Source organism: Ailuropoda melanoleuca, chromosome 16 (genome assembly GCF_002007445.2).
Source record: "Ailuropoda melanoleuca isolate Jingjing chromosome 16, ASM200744v2, whole genome shotgun sequence".
NCBI lineage: Eukaryota > Metazoa > Chordata > Mammalia > Carnivora > Ursidae > Ailuropoda > Ailuropoda melanoleuca.
The window spans coordinates 31,177,188-31,201,039 of record NC_048233.1 but is presented as its reverse complement, the minus strand read 5'-3'; the positions used below and the strand labels follow the sequence as shown (position 1 = coordinate 31,201,039).

Sequence of the window (23,852 nt, the reverse complement as noted above, 5' to 3'; positions counted from 1 at the left end):
TTTCCCAGTGCCATGTCCTGGGGAATTTGCTCAGATCACTCATGCAGTTCTCTCACTTTCTTCACTGTGGTCTCATCTGCTGGTTAGCACATCTGTTGAAGGATTTTTTCCTGTGACAGTATTTTTTTTTAAGAAGTTATATTTGATTCTTTTTCAAATCTGAATATTTTATAGTGCTTTATTTTATCATATTTTAGATAGCTCTTTGAAATCATTTAATCATGCCTGGTTTGTTTGTTGTGCTTCTAAATGAGTCTAAACTTTTGGCTGCTGTGATTCTGCAGTTTGTTGTTGACTCCTGTTACCTGCTGGGGATTGATCACAGTAGACTCTTCCCTTATGTGTTCTACAGCATTGTAGCATGAGTTCCTTTTCAGCATGATTTTGTCTGTGGCAGTCCTAGATAGCTTGAGTTACTAGCTTGTCCTTGCAGAGTTTTTTTTTTTTTTTTTTTTTTGCATTTGCTTCCATTAGGTACTGTAAGGCTGTCACCAGACTACAGGCTGGTCCCTTAAAAGGGCACCTAAAATGGCTGCCCTGTGCCCTGCTCTTAGATGACTGTGCATCAGTGGCTGCACCTCACTCCTCTTCTCTGAACATTATTACAAATACATTTAGAAATTTCTGTCTTCCTCGTATCCCAGGGGGCTCAGGGAAAATTCCTAGAGTGAGATTTCTTTTTTTTTTTAAGATTTTTAATTTTATTTATTTGATGGAGAGAGAGAGAGAGCCAGCAAGAGAGGGAACACAAGCAGGGGGAGCTGGAGAGGAAGAAGCAGGCTCCCAGTGGAGAAGCCTGATGTGGGGCTCGATCCCAGGACTCTGGGATCATGCCCTGAGCCGAAGGCAGACGCTTAACAACTGAGCCACCTAGGCGGCACTAGAGTGAGGTTTCTTTTCAAACGTCATATCTTGGATGACTCCACACTTGCTGAATTGCCCTTCTAGGGGCTTTATTGTCCCGAGGCACATTTTTATGTTTTTTTTTCCTCTAATTAAGAAATTCATAGATTATTCAGTATACAATGAAAAATCTCAATCTAGTATGATATTTGGCCTATGGATAGACCTTCTCAGGATAGAGATATAAACACATAGTTATGTGTGTACACAGGTGTCTGTATATGCATATGTAGTCGCAAGACACACAATGTATTTTGTTTCAACCTGAGTTTATACCAACACACAGGTTTTCTTGTGTCTCTCTGAGCTTTACTTATGCACTTAAGCAGGTTTTACTACCTTGAAAATGTCAGCGATACTGAAATTTATTATTAACATATTCTCTTGCTGCTAGATTTCACCATACCCTTGATCCAAGGACAGTCAGTCCACTATGGTCAGAGAGCTCAGTGCCAAGCCTCATAAGAGAAAATGCATTTGAATTCGTCAATTTCTGTGGTTTCTCTTTACTTATATCCATTTCATCAGAAAGTATTTTAAAATATTTTTAATGCATGTGTAAAGTCTTCTAGACCAACATTACTTAAATCATTTCTAATTTGTTATTTGCTTAATGTACATTTAATCTTAAGTTTTTAATTCACAGCAGTTGGGAAATAAGTTAATGATCTCTCCAGTAACATAGCAGCAATGCTACTGATTAAAAATATGGCAGTTGCCAGCTCTATTTCTTACTGCATTTTCTTTTTAAATTTAAGTTGTAAAGCCTACAGTGGTTTTTCAAATGCTGCTTTAGCTGTTTAGAATTTCACAATGATGTGACAGGCAAAGTACAAGGAGTTTTAATGAAGAACTTGGTGTTATACATGTAGCAGTTAATATTGCTTCAGGCCTCTGAACTGCAAAGCCAGGTTCTCATCATGCTCTGGGGTTTTAGCTCTGCAACTTAGTGCCTACCATTATATGTATTTTATTTTTTAATTGGATATAGCCATTGTTACTTATTCAAATTAACAGCCTTTAACAATAAAGAATTTTCTTTCTGTTCATTACTAGTTCTTTATATTTCCTAAATGTGTAGTTTTGTCGAAATACCCCATCAGTGGGTTTTCTGGTTAGTTGTGTTCAATGAGAAATGATAGAATGTTACAGTTGTAAGTGACCTTAAAGATGACTGAGTCCAGAGGCACCTAGGTGGCTCCGTCGGTTAAGCGACTGACTTTAGCTCAGGTCATGATCTCAGGGTCCTGGGATCGAACCCTGCATCAAGGCTCCCCCTGCACAGCAGGAAGCCTGCCTGTCCCTCTACCCCTCCCCCCACTAGTGCTCTCTCTTGTCTCACACACTCTATCTCTCAAATAAAAAAATAAATCTTAAAAAAAAAAAAAAAAGGATTGAGTCCAAGGATAGCAACTCTGCACTTCTGCCATTCCTCCACCACGACTTGCCCTAGCAGACATTATTAATTGATGATCATCTCCTATCTTCATGGGTCTCCAAGTGGCCTGAAAACCTTCCTCAACATAATACTGATTTTGCACAAAGTAGGAAATCCTAGATTATAGTCCAGTCCTTTCATTATACAGATGAGGAAACTGAATCCCAGACATTTAAACTGACTGGCTAAGCCTCACAAAACCAATAAATTAATAGCTGGCCTAGGACAAGAAAATAACTCCGCTGACCCCAAATTAAATCTTGTTTCTTTCAGTACTAGTACCTTTGATGAATTTTCCTGCTTCAGTAATCTTTTTATGCAATTATCTGACATTTTAAACTGTCTTGAAATGGAATACTGCCAATTCTGAATCTTACGTTTATGCCAAGGGAAATTAGATGAGGCAAGAAGCCCTCTCAAGTGGATCACCACCATCTGTGGGGGGATGTCAGTTGTCTATGACTCCACTACCCTCAGCAGCACCAGTTCTTGCAAGCCCCCGCTTGGAAATGGCCCTGCTGAATCTTAACTCAGTATTAAGTTGCATTCCTATTTTTAGCATTCTCAGAAGAGATTTTAGCCACCAATTTTTCTTCTGCTTACAATTTTCATTCAAAGTACTAATTACCTTTCTACAGAAATCCCAAGAATTTGAAGATGTATTACTGGTTTAGGAAGCTCAATGGCAGTTTTACAGTGGCCCTGATTTTCCCATGAGCTAAGATTGGAATAGGACCAATGAAATAACATGGCACATATTGTATGTAAGCTTTTTCAGCCGAGATTGGTTTTCCATGGAACTGCAGAGAAAGCTGGGCGCCAGTCCTCGTTATGTGTTTTGTACATATCAGCTGCTCCGCTATAGATCAGGGGCAAAGTCTTATTCGAAGGATTCTGACATGTTATACATTATGCTGTTATAAAACCCATGAGCTGAAAGTTCTACCAAGTTTCTTTCTGAGTCCATGTGAACTCATGGTCTAACCAACCCTCCACAATTGTCAGATTTGGGTAATGTGAAGGTATTATCTTTCTCTCTGAGCATGTTTTGTGTAATAGGCCTTATTTTAAAAAACACTCAGTTGCTGCATTTTGATGACATGCATTCTTCACCTTTTAAATTGCTCTTAGTTGAACAGACCAATTTGTAACCTTGATTTTTCCAATTTTTTTTTTAAGCTGTCACGTTTCTTTATTTGGTTTACTCTGCCAGTGGCAGTGGAAACCACCTTATTTTTGATGTTATTTTGAAGATTACTCTGCGTAGGTCCATATAAAAGTATAGCTTGAGGGCGCTAATGTTCAAAATTAAAGAACAATAGTGATTCACCAGGTAGTTGTACTTTTCCCAAAGCTGGAGGGTGGTGGGATTGTGTATAGTCTGAAGGCAGGCGGTGCATATATTTCATTATCTGACTTATTTGAGGGACTATTCATAAAGTATTTTGAGCTTCATTTAGTACTTAAAGGAATGTGAGAGATTTTTATGATTCTACAGAGGTGTCATGGGACACGTCCTGAAAGCTTAGGAAAGCCTGGAATGGAGGTGGTATGTTCCCTGAGTCTCTCCTTTGCCCCAGCACTAGCCTTGAGCCATCCTGGGAGGTGTCCATACAAGCCTTGCAGGGAGGCTGGAACAGGAGGCTGGAAGGCCTGTTCAGGAGAGAAGCACTGGCTTTACAATTAGAAAAAAAGTTAAAGGGCTCTTCTTTTACATAAAAGGTGTGTTGTACATTTTTGATGAGTTAAAGATTACTTGGAAATAAAGACTTTTTTTTAACATATAATGTATTATTTGTTTCAGGGAGACAGGTCTGTGATTCATACGTAATACCGAGTGCTCATTACAACACAAACCCTCCCCAATGTCCATCACCCAGTTAACTATTAAGGTATCTTCTTTTGCTTTCAGTTTCTATTCAAGTTAACTGATTTTCATTGAATATTCAGAAACCCTGTATTAGTAATCTATTTCTACATAACAAATAACCTCAAAATTTAGCAGCTTCAAACAATTAACATTTATTGTGCTATACAGTTCCTGTGGGTCAGGAATCTAGAAACAGCTTAGTTGAGAGGTTCTGTCTCGGTGTCGCTCGTGGATTGCTATCGTCCAAAGGCCTGATGGAGCTGGGGGATCTGCTTCCAAGGTGGTTCCCTCATGTGCCTGGCAAGCTAATACTGGTTGTTGTCAGGCCTCGGTTTCGCTTAATGTGGAGCTCTCTGTTGGGCTGCTTGATTGTCTTCACGAGAATAGCCGCTGGCTGCCCCCAGCACAAGTGGTCCGGGAGAGAAGCAGGTGAAGTCAGAACGGCTTCCATTAACTAGCCTTGGAATTCCTACTTCAGCATTCCATGATAATAGTTATACAGGTTAACCCTATTCAGTGGCAGCTACAGAAGGGCATGAATACTAGGAGATGGGATCACTGGGGGACATCTTGCAAGCTGACTCCCACAGCCCTGAAGAAAAATCATGTTTGAAGTAGATTTAATCAAAACAATAGCTTTTATATTCAAGTGGATGGAATGTGTAGGTTGAGTCATGGCTGGTTTTCATTATGTCTGTGTGCTTCTGTGTTTACCATAACTGGTACATAACATGTAGCCATTAGCATTTCTTTTTTGTTTTAAAGTACAATAATGTCTTGGACTGTGATTAGATTATCCAATGTATATTTATCATTTTCACAGCATAATTCTCACCAATATGAGACAACAAAAATTAGGGATGCAGTTGTCCTCATCACTTTGGTGAAACCAATTGAAATATTAAGCTACTTTAGAAGAGATGGATTATTGGATTAGCTCATTTTGTATTAAATCTCCACTTACATATTTTTCACCTAATTGCTGATGTTTGTGAAAACAGAAAACTATTTTCTGTTACAGAACCAAAATATAAATGAGAAAATATTGAGCTGAAATGGGAAAATAACATTATAATTATAGCTCAGGAAATGCAAGTCAGAAATCCAAAATAAGTTAAATATATGCTGAAAATGTTAGCATTTTTTAATGTACTTAAAGAATATTATATTGTAAATATAATACAATTTTTACCATTGTTTCCCAGTTGAAGGGCAGAGGAATGCTTGCATGCTTACTTTAAGTCATTCAAAGAGATGTTTTGTTTTCTTAGCATCAGAACTTATACAAACAATAAAATGAAGTTTCACAATTGATTACTATTATTTACCTTAGGCAAGTTACAAAACAAACACTTTTTAGGTTATTTTCTAAGTTTTGAAACTGAGCAAAAAGCACTCTTCTGTACTGATGTCAACAGTAACACATCTTTCTAAATGGAAATTTGCCAATATGTATTAAGAGTCTTCATAATATCCACAGCCTATAACTAGCAACCACACTTCTAAAAATGTGTTATCGTAATTGGAGAAGCCAAAAATAGATATGTTAGTAACAACATTATTACTATTAAAAATGTGAAATAAAATCCAGTAGGCAAATGATAAAATAAATGATGCTATATTCTATCTTAGCGTCCAGGCTAAACTGCTATCAAAAGGCCTGTCTAAACAGAGATGTTTATTTCAGTAAATTTCAGTAAATTTTATCTCTTCCAGAGATACCAGCCCTTGTGGCTGTGCACCACCAAATAGGAAGGGACCTGGGTCTCCACTTCCTTGCTCTGTTAATTTGAAGAATTATACTTTCTACAGAGTTTTAGCCAACTTAGCATCACCAAGACCTTGTGCCAGTCCATGCGGATGGGAAAGAGGAGAAAATGGGCAAGCAACTTCCTATTTTAAAAATTACGTAGAAGTCCTAAACCTTATTTCTGCTCACGGTCCAGTGGCCCCACTCAGGTCAAATTAAAAAGGGCTACACCCTGCATTGTGAGAGTCAATGAAATATGAAAGTTGCCATGAATAACCTTGAAAACATTAATATTTTAAGTGAAAGAAGCCATGTATACAAGGTCACATACTATATGATTCCATATATATGAAATGTCCAGAATCGGCAAATCCATAGAGACCTTAAGTAGATTAGAGGCTGTCAGAGGTGAGGGAATGGCTGCTAATGGGGATGGAGTTTCTTTTCGGGGTGATGAAAATGTTCTAAAATTAGACACATCAATTTATAATTCAATGCCCAGTGAAAATCTCCTGCAAGAATGAGAGAGTAAAAGGCTCTCAGTTTCTCAAAAATTCTTTAAACCTTAAAGGGAACAGAAAGAAGTACTTTACTCAAGCCGTTGCAGTAAGGAGAAGAGCCACAGGAAGTGTTCCTCGGAAAACGATGGAGATTTTGTAGAGGAAGGAGACGAAGGCTGCTGACCTCGGGCTACAAGGGTGGTGGGCGTTGGTCAGGCAGGTGTTGAGATCTCGCAGAAAGTTCCTGTTTTCCTTTCAGTTTGGCTGTCCCAGGCCATTACATCCTGTTCTAGGAGTTGTTGGCTCAAAAGAGGAATTTAGAGGGTGTGGGTTAGTTTCTCTGTTCCGAGAGAACAGGGGAATTGGTGTTAAGTTCAGAACAGAAAATGTTTACAGCCTTCCACAGCACCTTCTCTTGAATAAGCAGACAGAATCCAGTGCCTGCCAACCTTAATGGATCTATTGAGATAAAAGGAAAATCCTGATAATGGGGATCAGTGTTAGGGGTTAAATTTTCCTTTTGCTTCTGTTCTGAGATAATGTTCTAGAACATTTGTTCTGAAAGTGTGTTGCTGCTTAGCTGAATGACCCTAGAAACTACGCATTTAATGAGAGGGATTCCTACCAAGAGGAAAAGCAGGTGAATGAACAACTTTTGCAGGAATGTTCAGTGCCAAGACTGGATTTCTATCAGGAATATCCAAAAGAAAATAGAGGATATTTTGGTTGGCTTCACATCAGAAGGGTTGTGAGGGATGTGCATGCAGCAGTCATCTGTACAAGAACCCCCCACCCCCACCCCAGAGGCTAAAAGATGGAGGCAAAGTAGTCTCAGCTCTTTGGCTCCCTTGCAACTGCGTGTGAATTTTAGAATCTGCTTGTCAATTACTGCCCCCCCCCAAAAAAAACCTGCTGGGACTCTGATTGGCTTTGGGTTGACTCTGTAGATCAATTTGGGAAGAACTGATATTTTTAACAATAAGCCCATAAATAAGGTATATCTGCATTTATTTTTATTGCTTTTTCTGGAGTATTTTGTAGGTTTTAGATTACAGATCTTGCACATAATTCTGTCATATTTATTCCTAAATATTTCATATTTTGACGCTCTTGTTAATAGAATTTTTCTTAATTTCTGATGGTTTACTTTAGCATGTAAAAATACAGGAAGTTTTTATATGTTGATCTTGAAAAAAGCAATCCTGCCAAATTCACTTGTTCCAGTAACTGTTGTTGGTTTCATTGGATTTTCTACATGTATGAGCGCGTTATTTGCAGACTGTGAAGCTTTTAACAGACAATATAGCTGTATATCTGTATGACCCAGGGAAAGTGAAGGATTTTTTTAAATCAGTCAGAGAACATGAAGAGCATACAGGAAATTCTGAATATATCTGACTACTTAAATTTCAGAATTTTGTGAATTTCTGAAAAGATAGCTACCTTAAAAAAATTGAAAAAAAAAAAGCGCCCCACATTGAGAGAAGATATTTATAACACATATACCTGGCAAATGCTTCTTACCTAGAATTATGCTGCCCACTGATGTAGCCACAAGCCACCGTGGCTTTTGAGCAGTTGAAATGTGGCTTGTCTCAAATGAAATGTACCGTTAAGTGTAAAATACACACCAGACTTCAGAGACTTAATATTAAAAAAAAGTACAATATTTTCTTAATTTTTATATTGGACACATATCAAATCAAAATCAAAATATTTTAGATATATTGAGTTAAAATATATTACTAAAATTGATTTCACTCGTTTCATTTTCTGAATGTGGCTACTAGAAAAGTTTTACTTACATATGTGGCTCACATTATATTTCTGTTGAACAGTCCCAATGTACAGTATATCTAAATGTTTCTGTGAGCCAATAAGAAAAAGAAACAATCCAGCTGGACGATGCAAAAGAGCAGACACTTTATAAATGCAGATATTCGAATGGCCAATACACATACAAAATACAGGCTCAAGCTCTAGATTAATCAAGAAAATACAAATTAGAACTATAGTGGACTACCATTTTCATCTACCAGATTAGCAGATATTAAAAAATTAAATAAAGCTGGCAAGGTTGCAGTGCAGAGTTCTCTCTTATCTACTGATGGTGAGAGTCTAAATGGACCCAAGTCCTTAGGACAGTTTCTGTTGTTGATAAAGTTGGCCATGAACATAACCTATGATCCAACAGTTCCACCTCTCTATATTTAACAGAGAAACCCTTACACACATACACCAGGAGACATGTTAAAAATATGTTCATAGCAGCAATATATATGAGTTTTAAAAATTGTAAACAACAATAGAATAAACTGGTATATTTATTAAAGTATATAGCCTAGCACACTGAAAATGAAATATAGCTAAAGGTTAGCAACATGGATGAATCTCAAAAGCATGATTTTCAGGAATGAAGCAAGTCCTGAGAGAAAGCATACAGTATTCCATTACATCAAATTCAGTATCAGTCATATTAAGCTACCCATTTTTTAGGAATGCATATATAAGTAGCATCACAATAGAGAAAGACAAGGGCATAATTAACACAATTAATGATGATGATTATCTATGGGACCAAGAGAGGCATGCAATCAGAAAGTGACTATAAACAGCTTCTAAAGTCTAATAATAATGTAGTTTTTAAACTGGTTGGTGAGTATACGGGTGGTTATCTTCTTATTGTAGTTTATAGTGTACATATTTTACAAATTCTTTATGACAAATTTTAACGAAACAGACTCTCAAACAACTATGGCATGAACCTAATTTTATTTGCACACACACATGCAAACTAGGTTTTTAAATATGTGTGGGGAAGGAACTCTAAAATAATATACTAATATAACATATTTCATGATGATAGGGTACATGCAGATGAGGGGTCGGAATTTGGAAACTTAGACTGCAGGGCAGTTTTGATCTTCAGCTACTGAACATCAGTGTTCTGTTAATTGTGCTTATCCAAAAGAAAAAAAGCAGCATGTATCACTTATCATAACTTGAAAAGTAAGTTACCATTAAAAAACTGGGTTTATGTGGGAATAACGGAAAATTGCAATTCAGGACATACAAACTATGGCAAAACCACAGGCAAATCTAACAGAAGTGAGGAATGTTATTTTATTTTTTTTTAAGATTTTATTTATTTATTCGACAGAGATAGAGACAGCCAGCGAGAGAGGGAACACAAGCAGGGGGAGTGGGAGAGGAAGAAGCAGGCTCACAGCAGAGGAGCCTGATGTGGGGCTCGATCCCACAACGCCAGGATCACTCCCTGAGCCGAAGGCAGACGCTTAACCGCTGTGCCACCCAGGCGCCCCGAGGAATGTTATTTTAAAGAGGAGGAATTTGGGACGGGTTATTTGAATGCAAGTCCATTGGAGATTGAGAAGAGCAAGAGTTCAGGGTGATTTATGACAGTTTCTCACTGGCTGACTTGTCATGGTTGATTTCTTGTAGATTTGATGTGCATCTTTTCCTGTTGGGGCCTGTAATTGATGTTGAATGGTATGACTCCCCCTTCTAGCCCCTTAAGTCCACTTTAGTGCATTTTCCCTTTATTAAACAGGCAAATTTGAGTATTTTTAGGGAAGTTTCAGATGGTTCCTGATTCTTTAGCACCTACAGAAAATCATAATTCTTCTATTTGAATGTACACAAGTCTCCTAGGAGTGGAATATTTTTGTATATGTACTTCAGCAAATATGGGTAATCAAATATTATTTTTATTACTACGTAGTTATTACTATGTAGATTCTCATATATTTGGTCCAGATTTCTGTGGTAGAATTAAGAGTGTCATGTGTGTTATCTTACCACCAGTAAAACTTGTAATGTGCCTTTCGTAAGTGCTCATTCCCTTCCTCTCTTGATGGATTCATGGCTAGCAAATAGCAATTTACCATCCACAAACTTCGTGCATTTGCCCTTTTTGATTTTTAGACAGTAAGGAAATCTAAGTATCCCAACTATTTCCATTCACCTTGCATCGTGATTTATTCATTTATTCACAGGACACCTTCTCTTGTCTCCTACCCTTGCTGTTTTTTCATTTTCATCCTAAAATTTATAATGTTCCAAAAGATAATGCTTCTATATTACTGTATAAAAAGAATAAGTGTATTCATGATTACATGAAGAGAAAACTTGTTTCAGTAAAGACTAAAGAGGAAGGAAGTGTATCAAAGTATAGTAGTATATCAAAATGCTTATAAAAGATTTAACAAAATAACTGTGGGATAAATAAATGAGCTGGGAAGGAACAAAGATATCCTAGGAATCCAGATTATTTCCTTCTTCTATCGGAAACACACCATATCCACAAGGGAATATTGTATAGAATTTTGTACAAGAAAAAAAATTCCTGTCTTGGTGGAAGCTAGTAAGTGGTTGACCAGAATTCAAACCTAGATCTGTTCTCCTGCAAAGCTTGTGCTGTGAACCTCTGTACAAAACTGGCCCTCTACCCAGTCCAACTCCTTTTCTTCTGAAACCTTTAACCAGATTGAGTTACTCCTGATATCCGAATCAGAGGCTCACCTTAACATCACTGTTTTACTACATTAGAATTTTATCTTTTTTGAAAAAGAAAACATTTGCAGAAACTTTATTTGTGGCTATGATTTGAGTCATATAAAAATGTTCTAGCTATTATAGGCACCATGCCAAGAACAAAGGCAAGTGGGGGACCAAAAAAGCTCAAAGTAGGCCATTTACTGAAATCTCAAATTTGATCAGCACTTTCTTCTGAGGAAAATACTCTATGTATTACTAGAGAGAGAGGATTTAGTATTTAATCCTTGGATCCATCCCCCCACTCCACATAGGGTAAAGAGAGTACAAAGAACGATGACTCACCAAGGTTGCGTCCAGATTTAATAATCTCTGTCTGAAGTTTTCCCAGCTCCTAAAATTTCATGACTCTGGGTTTTCTCTGTTGCGATTAGGGCAGCCAGACTGATCTAACCATCCCCGAGGACCAACCTCTGAATTTTATATTCTCTCTGTATATGCCAGTATCTGCCTAGGATGTGCATTTCAGATGCTTCAGGACCCCCTTTCCTTTAAGGGATAGAACTTTGAGGCATATTGCCAACTTCAGGGACCCTCTGGGAAAACTTCTACCCAAGGTGAACATAAGGTTTTTTCAATGTACTTTATAATAAAAGTATAGCAAGCCTTCCTTAGAGTATGTGCTTTTCCCTAAGATTTCTCTTCATTTCCTAAGACCTTGACCTTGTTCGAGGCACAATTCCAGGACCATGGTTATCTCAACTCCACAGAATACAAGTTCATCTAGAATCCAAGACAGAGCCCAAATATTGAAAGACCCATAATCTAAGATTGCCCGTCTCTTGCTCACGTGCTCTGAATAACCTTCATCACTCGGTGTTAGAGTCAGTCTCCTGGATAACTAAACCACAGGTAAAAGTGCTAAGTTCCCTCCCTCGGGATAGTTCAGGGTCTAACAGCAGCCTACCCACCCACTTTGTCCATTGCTACGGTCCCTTTTCTGTGTGAAGAAAAATACCACAGATCCCCACTAATCTTCTCGTGTGTGTGTGTGTGTTAGGAAATATGAAAACTTCTCACCTGCTAATTTCTTTTTGGCTAATTTCCTTTTGGTTCATCTAATAATTTAATTGGTACTTAGCTTGTAGTAAAATCACTGTTAAGTGATGGAATGAATGAATATTTAAATTCATCTATTCTAAGGCTTATTCTCATGCCTAGAATAAAACAAACATTTGTTGAAATAATTTAATTAAAGGAGTGATAACTTGGAGTTAAAAATATATGTAACTTTAAATACCTGCTGTAAACTAACAAAATCATAAAAATTCATATGAAGAAAGAACATATTATACTAATTCATTCTCTCCTTACATAAAATTGCTTTGGAAATAAAAGAATTTCAGAATCATGAGACAGTATTTTCTTGTTACCCTGTCAAATGGTGAAAATGATTGATGCACGTGACAAATATTTACTGAGCACCAACTGTGTGCTTGTCACTGTGCTGGCCAGTGGAAGCAGGGGTGATGGTAGCAGGTGAGGTGGAGGACAGGCCAGGTAAAGGCTGGAGCAGGGGGGCACACCTTGCAGGCATCCGCCTGGTGTGAAGCCAGGGGTGCTTTTAGGGTGAGGAGCCTGAAGGTGGGTGTGACACGATTTGCTTTGCTCTACTGCCAGGAACACAGTAGAAGGACAGACGGGGTGGATGTTAAAGAACCTGTTAAACTATACGTTCACACAAATGGCAGAAAACCCAGCTCTGATTTAGAATGATTGAGACACATTTCTGTTTTATAGGTTTGTTTCATTCCTGGTAATCAGTAAAGTGTTTCAGAAGTCTCTATATAAAACAGAAAGTGAGAAAAAAGGCAGTTGCCATCAAAATGCTTAATTTATGAAATGATTTTGTTTGCACTTTAGCAGTAATTTGAGATAAAATAATGTGAAACTGCCTTACAGTTTATAGTTCTGTAATAATGACTCCATCTCCTCATCATTTATAAAATTCTTATGCCGATAACTGATGGCACAATTTCTTTTTTAAGTAATCTCTGAGACATTCCATGCACATTTTCATCCTCTAAGCAACTTTCTGGGGACACTTTTTTTTTTTTTTTTACTTCCTCTACCACTCTATCAGAGAAAGTCATTATGTAGTTCTGTGTTTTAGAGTATTATTTAAGGACTGCTTAATACTATACCATCTTGTTGTATTGGAGTGATTGTTCTCCTTGTAATATATTTGTAGGGTTGACATCATTGCCCTCAAATGAGTTATCTAGTTATTGAGATTGTTTTGTGATATTTTTAACTCCTAGCTCATATCAGCAGCCTTCTGTTCTGATTATTGTTTTGTGCCTTGGGGCAAAATGCATACCAAGTTAGAAGAGAATGTACAAGACACAGAGGCCCAAATTTGCCAAGGTGCTACTCATTTTAATTCCTCATGCTTTTTGGGAAGCGTTTTATTCTACCCATTTTGAATAGAGATGGAGTGACTTCACTACTGACATTAAGGAAGAACACTGACTTAGGAAAGATTTCAAGCAGAGTTTTCATCTCTTGTTTTTCCATTTATATTCCATAAAAAAATAAGACACCTCAAGAAAGAGGTATATATATATATACACACACACACATATATATACATATGTATATATATACACACACACATATATATACACACATATGTATATATGTGTATATATATATATATATATATATATATATATAATGTATATGAACTGGTAGGATGATTATGTTGAAGGAGAAAGAAACGGAGAAGACTGGGTTTCAAATGCTACCTCTTCTGTATAATCTGGGAAAGTCACTGCATTTTAAAAAGACTTGTCGCATACGCAAAATGAAACTATTGATGCTGTTGCTTTGGATTATTATGGGAATTAAATGAGTTAATGTATATCAAGGGGTTTTGTGTATGGTAAAACTCCATACAAATATTAGTCAACTTCCTCAAGTGAAGATTTACTGCTACCTAAGGACATTTCTGTTGGGAGCACGGCTTTCAGAAAGAAGCCACAGAACTCACACTTGATGGAAGGCAGCTGTAGAATGGATTGAAAAGAATCCAAGGAACAAATTATACCATTGTTTGCATCAAGATAGCCAACTGCAGTAAATCAGCTATATTCATTCCATGCACCTGCAAATAAAAACGCATGCGGGGATACTGTGCAGGAACTCTTGCAGTGGAAAGAAAATGAGCGCAGAGCACTGTTGTGAAGTTCTCATAGCTTGGGATGATACAGACAGATTTCATGATGCTTATGTAAGGAAATATGTCTGTCTGATATCACCACAGGCAATAACTTTTTAAATTCAGTAGAGATAAATTCTTAGAATTTAAAAATTTCAGTGGCAAATATACATCTTCTCTAATACAGTATCGTAGCGAGATTGGTATCAGATGATCAAAGATCAACTTAATAAAAGTATTTTTATTGTTTTGTTTAAAAAACATGGAACATTGTTTATGTGTAAAATGTATTAAGTATACTGGCCTATGAAGCCCTAGGGCAGGAAGGGGAAAGAGAAAGGTACTGTGTCCTTACTGGAGAAAGGTCCCCAAGAAATGTGGGAGAGTAAAAGAAGTCAGGGAGGAAAGCAAAGCCTGAAGGGTGGGGAAAACCTCAGGTCTCTGAATTGAATTTGAACTTGAGAGGGATGGTATAATCTGCCATCATGAGATCCTTATCATAGCATCATTATCACACAAGAGCCAATTCTAACCCTGCCTCACGATAAACTGTATTGTTAATTTTATTTACTAAAGTATTGTCTTTAAAAAAAATGTTTTTAATTATTAAATGGTTATTAATGGTTCAGCAGCGTCCCACGTTTCTCATGGCTCCAGAGCCCATGACAAACAAATGAACTTATTATACTGGACTTGTTGCTGTTACTTCGATTACAGTTTCTCCACCTCCACCCCATTTGGTTCACTCTCTCCTTTTCACCCAATACTTCAGGGTTCCTTATATGATTGGCTCATAATGGCAAGAAATAAAAGGAAGGAGGAAGGGAGCCCAAAGTAGAAAATGTAGAAAATGAAAAAAAAAAATGTTGGTTTTCTTGAGTGACAAAGAAGCAGATTCCGAATATGATTCCAAAAAGAATTCCAGAAAACATGTGAGCAACAGAGTATAGCTATAGTTGGAATAAGGGTAGCATCTCCCACAGTGACTATATGGGGAAAAGTTATCGTAGTATTTTATACCATATTTTCAATATTTGAAAAAACCTTGTTACAAGAATGGAACTGTATGGCCATTGTGATACATTATTTTGAGGACCTGTGGGATTTTATAGATTCACAATCAGGATCAGTACACTTAGAACTTAGCCATTATTCTGTTAGAACTTTTCATGCGGAGAGGGACAAAGACACCAGATTTCCCGGTTAATGGAAGTTTTATGGTGAAGTTACAAAGAAAAGTAAGAGAACAAAATTAGAAGATCTAGAATACTATGCATCAGACTGGTGGCAGTCTGCCCTTCGCCTCTCTCTTCTGCACTCCCCTATCAACTATATGATCCTTCTTATGGCCTCTGTTTTACCCTCTTCTCTGAGTCTTTCCACTTCTGTATTGCTCCATCCTGTTCAAATAGGTCATATTCTGACTTCCAGAGAGAGGGAATATAAACTATTCATCAAGTCATTCTCTGCTATAAAGCATCTACCATATACCAAGGCTGCTGGTGTCAAACATAGAGCCTGGCAAGCCGTTCACGGGGCAGAGCGTTACTACTTGCACGTGGGGGACTCCTGAGCTGTGAACAGAGAGGCAGGCACTGTCAGACTCCTGCGAAGGGAGGCCGTGTAGTGAAAGCCAAGTATAAATATGGAAACCGGAGCTCTGAGGCCTTTGGGGCAATATGAAGGAACAGAATGATGGAGAAGGTTTGTAATTCAAAGGCAAGATTTCCCTTTCTTTCAGTGCCAGTGGAAGCAGGAGAATGGCTAATAACTTTTACTCTAATGCTTGCCTTTACTATAGGAAAAAATTTAGAGTGAAATAAAACAATGGAAAAAGAGGCATAGGATTTGTTGTCTATGAGATGTTAAAGTTGCTCCCGTCTTGTCAGAGTAACGTTATCAGAACTCTAAATTCAAAAGTGAAAACAATCATCACATAATAGATTTCCTCCCCCTCCCGTTTTCCATATTTCCATTTACTCTGCTATAACCCTATGACATAGATAATATTTGTAGTTGATGTTCCGTGCACTGCCAATTTCATGGTATTTTCCATGTTTCCAGTTAATCTTTACAAAGCAGACCATAGCCAGGCTTGCTGCTGGTGTAATGATGCAATAGGAAAAGGAATGATGAAGTATTTTCTTCTGAAGTAATAAAATAGGAAATTTTTCTTAGAAATGGGGTTGAACTCTGAATGCTAATGTGGACCCTCCCCAAAGCAGACTTCAGGGAGCTTCTGACCTGGCAGATTCTTTACACTGACCCCAGAACTTCAGGGGACAAGTCCGGGAGGAGCCAGAGAGGCGACAGGGAACCACTTACTTCTGTTGATTGTAAATTCATTGTACTGTTCGTTTGATACCAAAATGAATGTAACGAAAGTTAGATCTAAGACTTAAATTTCAGACCTTTGTAGTTTAGCCCAACTTACTTTTAATAATTATTTTAATGGCTGCTTTATTCCCTACAGTTGTTGTGCCTTAATTCACTTAACTACCCTCCATTGCGGATATCTTTATTGTTCTATTATTCTAATTATTCATCTGTGTTAAGCTTGTGATATATAAAAGTATAGTGAAATATCTTTCAGCATATAATGTTTCCATTTAGATAATTTCCTAAGAATAAATTTTAGAAATGAGACTTTAGGTCATGAATATCTGGATATGAATACTCTTATGTCCAAATTGTCAGATTTCATTCTAACAGGAAATTATGCTAATTTAAATTCTTACCAGAATTAGAGACTGTACCAAACTTACTGTATCTGTATGTTTTTAAATATTATTTTCATCTGGTTGCCTACTCATATTCTGTCCATCTATTTCCCATAGTCAAGATATATAAGCTAGCCAGCATACTGGTAAATGGTTTAAATACCATGATTTATATATAAATAAAACTTCATTCATTCATTTAAAGAGAGACCTTTAGCTCCAGATATCTAATGCTAATGAAATTTACCCATGTCTATGACTTGTTTCAATAATCCGAAAGATTTTTTTACCAGAAAATAATAATTAACAAAAGATAATCGATGATTTTTTTCAACTTGCCTTTATGTGACAGTCCTCTGTAGGAAAACTGTAAAATGAAAAACAGGAAAAATAAAAGTCTAGACAATAAAAAAAAAAACATCTGAAAACAAGATCTTCAGCCTGGTCTGCACACTGCAAGCTAGGCAGCCATAGTTTTCTAAGATGATTCAGCTGTATATACGTTAGAATTTCAATGCTGTGCTGGGGCGCCTGGTGGCTCAGTATGTGCAGCATCCAACTCTTGATTCCAGCTCAGGTCATGATCTCGGGGTCGTGAGACTGAGCCCACTTTAGGCTTCATACTCAGTGGAGAGTCTGCTTTAGATTCTTTCCCTCTGCCCCTCCCCGTGCTCGCTCTCACTCTGTCTCTAAAATAAATCTTAAAAAAAGAATTTAAATGCTATGTTGTCACCCTTGACAGAAGTTTATTTCATGTCAGATTATCATGTAGGAATCATGCTAGTGAACAGAAATTAAAGTGAAAAGTAATGAGTCAAGTTTCTAACAGTAACTTTTCCTATTGCTTTGAGGGAATGTCCAAAAGTTGAAATTTCTCATGGCTTATGTTTATTTCTCTTCAGACAAGAGCGAAGGTGTCCTTCCCAGTGGAGATACTCTATCCTTTCTAGGTACTTCTCTACCACCATGCTCAGACTATCACTGTGTAATCCGATCATAAATTCCTATAGATACAGACTATTAAAGTTCACCCTTAAGGATGTCCATTTTGTTTTGAGGTGGTAGCTTAATGATGTTCTCTAAAGAAATCACAGACCTACATCAGGAACTAGAGATGAAACCATGCTTCACTCCCACTTCCCAGGAATGAATTGGAAAAGTAAAGCATGTGCCGTAAACTCAGTAGAAGAATGGTAGACGTGGCAGGCAAACCCTAGGAAGCTCTCCCTTCCATTCTCTAAAACCCTACATCTTTTTGTAAACGCTGGGATGGGGCAGAGTTCTCTTGGTTTCTCAATGATTAGGACTGGCTAAATAAAAATTTGAAGTTTTGCATTTTAAATATAGGTTGCACTTTCTCACATCCCCCACCTATGAACATAAAGTGGTTCATTTCATCATGAATAAAGGAGCAATACAAAAAGCATGTGCTGTGTAGGAGGCACAGAACAAATTGCTTATGGTTAATTGGGGCAAGAGCAGTTGCAGTGCTTAGTTCCTTTGGTTATTTCTCTGGATATCTGATGGAGAGAGAGGTCACACACACACACACACACACACACACACACACACACACACACGGCAGAAATAGCTCTACATCTGAACTGGTTTTAGAGTAGGTGTTAAGTAGGCAAGGGAGAATTGTTCCACCTTCAAAGAGAGCTGTTAATTTCGAGAAGCATTATTAAAGGCAGCACTGTGGGTTCCGTGGCTGGAAAAGCAAACTGATCATTTATGGTCTGTATGTCTGGTGTTCGTCCAATTGCTCTCTCAGTCAAGTAGTCCTCTGTTTTGTCTGCTTGCACGATTCAGCTGCTTTGTCTGCTGCAGCCTCTCTGCACAGCGCCCGTTATCGTCGTCCGTTTTCTGGTTTTGCTCTACAAGGTGGTGTGGTGTCCCGTCAAAGAGCATGGCTTTTTCTAATCCCAACCCACACACTGATGTCAAACTATTTTTGTTCTTTCTCTGGAGCATTATGTTCCTCCATCCGCAGTCCCTCAGCCAGGAACACACGAGGGTATTTTGCCAGGTCAGAGCCTGCAGCGCTTTCCTAAAATCAGCACGGGGATGACGGGGAGTCACTTGCCCGTCTACGCACATCAACATGCACGACCACGCAGTGAAGAGCTACATCAGACCAAGCACAGATCTCACCCTAAAATATGCTGCTTTCCACTGTTCCAGCAAAAGAGATCCTGCAAGTGATTTTGATAATAATGAAAATAGTGAATAGAATTTTTCAGTGAATTTTAGTGATTTCAGTATTTGTAAGCCCTTCCCTCCCCAGGAACCTGCCTTTTTCTCTCCTCTCTCTCTCTCCCTCCCTATCCCCTTATTTTCTCATTTTAAGATCTTCCTAACTCGATTGGTGAGGAATGAAGATGGAAGATTATTGATCAGGGGATTTCTAATGCTGTTTTAAACTCACAGTTCAGTGCAAAGGCTTCATTTATGTCCATAGAGAATATCAGTATGAACTAGAGGTTGAGATTTAAGAAAAGGCTGGTAGGGGATACAAAACTGGCTATCCTTATGGCAAACATTTAAATCACTTTCTTTGTGCCACATAATCACAACTGTATATGATCTTTGTAACAACTTTATTAGGGACATTTATTTTATAGATTAGAAAGCCAAGGTACAAAGAGGTTGACTAATTTCCCTAAAGTTACAAAGCTAGTAAGTAATAGAACCAAGATACAAAACCGTGCAGCCTAACTCTAGACCTTACCCTTTGTGCTATGCTGCCTCGGATGAGAGTCCAGGACAGTAAGAGAGGGAGGATGTACAGATAAGACATTACAGAGCACTTATGTGAAAATGATATAAGTGAGGAAAATGAAAATCCATTGAAAGGAGAAAGTATTTCAGATAGGTGAATGGGCGGCATCTGTACTCACCTTGAAGGCCAAGCTAGATAGTGGAATCAAGAGTGAGAGTTTGCCTTCAGTCAGAGGAAATGGCATGAGTAGAACATACTGGGTCTGGAAGCCGGTTCAAAAAATTAGTAGTTTAATTCAGTTGGAAAAAAGGATTATATACAGGAGTATAAGATAAGGCAGGCTGCAGCCAAATTTTGCAGGCCCCATTCTGTTGGCAGTGGGATAAGCGGGCTGAAGGTTTTTGAACAGTGAGGTGGCCAGAGCAGTGCTTTTGAAAGCTCAACTTGGTGGGGTAGTAGTTTGAAGAAAGGAATGCTAGACGCAGAGAAAATCATTAGGAGACCGTATTTGTTTTCTATTGCTGCTATAATTGGGTTGGTATTAATGCAAATAAAAAAGAAGAGTCAGATTCAAGAAACTCTGTGTAGGCAATGTATTTACGAATTCGTACCCGTATCATGGGAAGTTCTTTGCATACATCATCTCATGTAAGCCTGAAAGTAACTATTTGAGGTGGGTGCCAGGAAAATCCTTATTTCACAGACGAGGACACAGGCTTTAAAAAGTTAAGTACCTAGGTCACAAACATCCCAGCTTCAAATCTGGGTGTCCCAACCTAGATTTGAACATAGGATGTCAGTCCCAGAGGTCATAGTCTTAGCCACTCTTCTTTAATTGGACTTAAAATTATAGAGGATTCAAAGAGAGATGGATAAGAAAATATTGACGATAACTGCAAGAGTTTAACCCATTTCAGCTCGGAATGGGGGGTGGTATGGAAAAAGAAATGTCATGAGAGGCACTGTTACAGTGGTACTTACTACACAGACATTACATGCTGAGCAGGGTGCTAAGAACTCAGTATGCATTACACAGTTACTGTTCCAACAGACTGTGATGATAGTGGATATTTAGCAGATACCTAAATGCCATCAATGGAGCAAGAGAAAAGAGTCAACGCTAGAGTAAACTATCAGGGAGCATCCATGTGGAGATGACAGATCTCTAAAATTAGATGAGATGGGTGGGTGTTGGGGGTGATCTAGCAGTGATATGTCACTCCATTGATCGCCAGGGTGGATTTGGCTGATCTGGCTAGCTAGACAGGCGTCCCCTTCCTCCCCCTTCCACGTGCATCCCTCCTATAGCTGTGCGCTCAAAGAGGATGACCTTCCCAGATACTGTTCTTCCATCAAGGATATATGAGAAGCTGCACACCTGTTAGAACCTCCAAACAAGTTCTCAAGTTCAGTTTGTAGGAGAATGTAGGGTAGTGAAGATTCCAAGACTCCAGAATGTAGGGTAGTGAAGATTCCAAGACTCCGAATGAGGCACCGCATGTGGCTGTCTGCCTTTCTTTTAAAAAATTAAAATTAGATGAGATGTTTAAGAGACCAGGGACAGATCCCACAATAGAACCATAGAACACAACTATATTTAGAGGTTGAGGGAAGGAAGAGACACTTTAAAAAGCAATTTAGACATATATATCAGAGAGAGGAGAGAGAGAGAACTGTAAAAAGCAAAAGGGAGAGAGAAGAAAAAAGGGTTGTCAGCAATATCAACCACCAGAAAGTAATCAGAGAACCTCAAAACCAAGGCAGTGTTAGGAGGTCTAACTTTTGGATGAGTAGATTCCGGAAAACAGCCTGAGTGACTCAGAGTCTGCTGGCCTATGGTTGGATGGCGAAGCTGGGCTATGAAGGAAAGAGTGGGTCATGAGGATGAAAAGTTCACCAATATAAACTTCTCAGTAATTACAGATGAACTAGTAGTGTAATACAAAAGGGGCTGAAGAGCTGAGCAGTAGCAGTCTTGTGTGTCATAAACAGAAGGAAAGGCTCATACCGGGAAAAACTGAAAATGGCAGAAAGAGACAGACTGCTGATGGAATGTGGCCCCAGCAGAGACAGAAGGAGAAGGAGATGCAGGTCCTTAGAAAAGGCAAGAGACATGTTACTAATGGAGGTGTAGGAGAAGAGCCCTAAAAGAAAATGCAGAAAAACAGAGGTCAAGAGAGTAAAATGGAGGATGTTCAAATCGGACATCCTCCATTTTCTTCTTAAAGAAGGACCCAGTTCATAGTAGTGAGAAAGAGGGAAAGATTTCAGTATTAGAAGATAGTAACAAATATTTTAATTACGTGATGCAACAGTTCACCAAAGTTTAGCCCAGCGGCAATTGAAGACAGTTAAATGGCACTGCAGAGGGTTGGAAACTGACATTGTGAGGATAGCAGATAAGCATGGAGGAAGGAAAGATGGATTCTGGAGGCCAGCAAAGAATACTGGCATGGTCTACGCTGAGTGATGAGGTTAAGTGAATACTGAGGGGAGTTTAGAATCTAAAGATTGTGATTTGGGTGTGGAGGAAGTTATCAGAAAGGAAATAAAATGTTATCAGAAAAGGAATGCTGAGACCTTGAAGTAAAATAGTTCCAAATCAAGCAAACTATACAGTTTCAGAGACTAAATAATGAACTATGAAGCCAACGTATTATATAGGCCAGAAGTAAAAATAAACAGCTGTGGCAGAGGATGTGAGGGGGTGGAGGATATGACTGACCAGGCATCCAACTCAGGAAGACAAGGTGCGGTGTTATGATGGAGGTCATAACCAGACCAGCAAGGACAGGGCTTAGATGTTAAGGTTCAAACACAGAGGTCAACAGAGGCAGAACACTAATCTAAAAATGACAATGAGGGCAAGAATGTGTTTGAAGCTGATTGTGGGGGTGCCTGGGTGGCACAGCGTTTAAGCGTCTGCCTTCGGCTCAGGGCGTGATCCTGGTGTTATGGGATCGAGCCCCACATCAGGCTCTTCCACTATGAGCCTGCTTCTTCCTCTCCCACTCCCCCTGCTTGTGTTCCCTCTCTCCCTGGCTATCTCTATCTCTGTCAAATAAATAAATAAAATCTTTTTTAAAAAAATGAAGCTGATTCATGGGCAATTCCCAGTTTCAATTAAGGTAAAAAACTGGAAGTTCAACTTGAGAGTCAATCTAAGACCAGAGAAGACTTTGCCTCCCAATAGAACTAGGAGGCAGAGTCACCAGGGAGTGACTGAGATGGAAGCCAGTACATACAGCAGGAAGGGAAAGTGTTAGCTGGGATCAGATATAAGCATTGTTCCCTCCCCACATCTACGCTGTCACTTCTTTACAAGGGACCCTTCTAATCCTTAAAATTACGTGTAAGGCATTATCCCCCTTTTAAAGATGAAAAAAAATCTGGTTTGGGAATTTGAATCTTGTCCTGACTGCAAATTCTAAGGTCTTTCTACCACAAGACTGATTCTCGATAGTCTTAAAGTGTTACTATAACTTTCAAGGACTAACTGGTAATCATGTGTGACTTATATGAAGTGGGTATAAAACACAATGTTGTTTTTTTTTTAATTGAGGTATAATTAACCTATAACATTGTATTAGTTTCAGGTGGACAATTGGCATTAAAGGTCCATCACCGTACATTATTTACAAATGTTTCTTGTCATGAGACCTTTTAAGACCTACTCTCTTATCAACTTTCAAACATGCGATGCAGTATTATTAACTGTAGTTGCCATGACTTATTTTTTAACTGGAGGTTTGTACCTTTGGACCCATTTCAATTCTCAAAACTCCGTGCCCCAGCAACCACAAATCTTTTCTCTGTGCTATGACATAGCTCAGTATTTTTGTTTAGATTGCACATACAAGATCATACGGTATTATTTCACGGAGCATCATGCCCTCAAGGCCCATGCATATTATTACAAATGGCAAAAATTCCTTCTTTTTTAAGGCTGAATAATATTTGTGTGCGTGTGTGTACACACATTTTCTTTATTCATCCATCAGTGGACACTCAGGGTGCTTTCATGTCCTATTGTTAATAATGCTGCAGTGAAAATGCAGGTGGATATATCTTTCAAGTTCGTGTTTTCGTTTTCTTCAGATAAATACCCAGAAGTTGGATTGCTGAATCATATGGTAGTTTTGTTTTTAATTTCTTGAGGAACCTCCATCCTGTTTTCCATAGTGGCTGCACCAATATACATTCTCATCAGTCGT

General features: G+C 38.3%; 1 protein-coding gene across 1 annotated transcript in view; it reads left to right on the top strand.

The window, feature by feature from the left end:
• SLC2A13 (solute carrier family 2 member 13) overlaps nt 1-23,852 on the top strand; it is a 350,636-nt gene that overhangs the window by 314,996 nt on the left and 11,788 nt on the right. The gene's annotated exons all lie outside the window — the stretch shown is intronic.